This window comes from Cryptotermes secundus, unplaced genomic scaffold (assembly GCF_002891405.2).
Source record: "Cryptotermes secundus unplaced genomic scaffold, Csec_1.0 scaffold681, whole genome shotgun sequence".
Classification (NCBI taxonomy): Eukaryota; Metazoa; Arthropoda; class Insecta; order Blattodea; family Kalotermitidae; genus Cryptotermes; species Cryptotermes secundus.
Genome location: NW_019737395.1, coordinates 71,786 through 73,750, shown reverse-complemented (window position 1 = coordinate 73,750; position 1,965 = coordinate 71,786). Strand labels below are relative to the sequence as shown.

Genomic DNA, 1,965 nt, shown 5'->3' with positions numbered 1-1,965 from the left:
TCAATAAAGATTCAAATTTCGCAAAATACACACTTCTCAAAATTGGAAGACTGACCAAATCTCATAAGGATTTGATAAGATAGATGGTTTTGTTTAATTTTTGAACTAAATGGTGAATGTGAGAGACTTGGAGACTGGAGACTTGTGGCATTAAGAGATATCTGTTAACCTTTGTGCTAAAGTATCCATACTGTACAAACCTTGATGCTTTGAATTATTTTAAATCATCATTTAAATTTTCATATTGTGAATTTAAATTGAAATATTCAAGCAGGAGCACCTGCTCCTTGTCCAGGAAATGGTTACCTTTCATGTCAGTATCACAGAATATATGAGTAGTAGCAAAAACTTTGAAGAAAGGAATAACACTCAAATTAAGAAATTAAAGTTCATTGTTATATTTAAGCATCCTGTTGCACTCTATACGATAAATGATATGAACTCCGTCCCAAGTGCAAACAATATAGTATATGTCCTTGATCTTGCTCTCCTTTACACTACATGTTTCGGCCTCAAACGGCCATCATCAGGTGTATACACTCACGTTGCTGTTACACTGCACTTGGTTTAAAAGTTAACATTTAAAAACACATTGTACCTTAAATTTTGGGAAAAAAATTTTAAAGGATTTTAAAATTAGAACTAAAGATTTTATAAGTGCTAACGTGTGTGTAACAAAAATAATCTATAAACCAGACAGATATCAACGAAGTAGATGTTGATAATTACAACGAAAGGTACAATGTGTTTTTAAATGTTAAATTTTAAACCAAGTGCAGTGTAACAGCAACGTGAGTGTATACACCTGATGATGGCCGTTTGAGGCCGAAACATGTAGTGTAAAGGAGAGCAAGATCAAGGACATATACTATATTGTTTGCACTTGGGACGGAGTTCATATCATTTATCGTATAGAGTGCAACAGGATGCTTAAATATAACAATGAACTTTAATTTCTTAATTTGAGTGTTATTCCTTTCTTCAAAGTTTTTGCTACTACTCATATATTCTGTGATACTGACATGAAAGGTAACCATTTCCTGGACAAGGAGCAGGTGCTCCTGCTTGAATATTTCAATTTAAATTCACAATATGAAAATTTAAATGATGATTTAAAATAATTCAAAGCATCAAGGTTTGTACAGTATGGATACTTTAGCACAAAGGTTAACAGATATCTCTTAATGCCACAAGTCTCCAGTCTCCAAGTCTCTCACATTCACCATTTAGTTCAAAAATTAAACAAAACCATCTATCTTATCAAATCCTTATGAGATTTGGTCAGTCTTCCAATTTTGAGAAGTGTGTATTTTGCGAAATTTGAATCTTTATTGAGATATGGTATTATTTTTTGGGGCTGTGGTCAAAAGGACATTCAAACTGTATTTAAAATCCAAAAAAAAAAGTTTAAGACTCATCAAAAGAGTCAATAACATGATATCGTGTAGAGAATTTTTTGTTGAATTTAAAATTTTAACCTTAACTTCATTGTATATCTTTGAGACGTTGTGTTTTTAAGGAAAAATAGGATATATAACATCTCGTATTCAGATGTGCACGGTTATAACACAGTACATAAGCAGAATTTGTATGTCCAACCATGTAACACCTCACGTTGTAAAAGGAGTGTGATTAACATGGGAATAAGATTGTATAATAACTTGCCCTCTCAAATAAGAAGTATTCAAGAGTTCAAGGTTTTTAAGCATCAATTAAAGGATTACTTGTTGTGCAAAGCTTTTTATTCCCTTCAAGAATATTTTTACAAGAATTAGCTTAATAATAGAACAAAGATACTTAGGTAATTTATTTTAGATATTGCATGTAATTTATAGTTTAGCTTTTGTTGCCTTATTATACTCATCCACTGTTTTATCATATTTAAAGGATTTATTATGTTATTTTTCTATGGTTTTTTATATTATTAGTCATTTGATGTGATGTTTAATCTCATATATTTTTTTA

At 30.7% G+C, this 1,965-nt stretch overlaps 1 protein-coding gene across 3 annotated transcripts in view; it reads left to right on the top strand.

Annotated features, from left to right (window-relative positions):
* Positions 1–1,965, top strand: part of LOC111870355 (coiled-coil domain-containing protein 39) — a 37,257-nt gene that overhangs the window by 19,592 nt on the left and 15,700 nt on the right. The gene's annotated exons all lie outside the window — the stretch shown is intronic.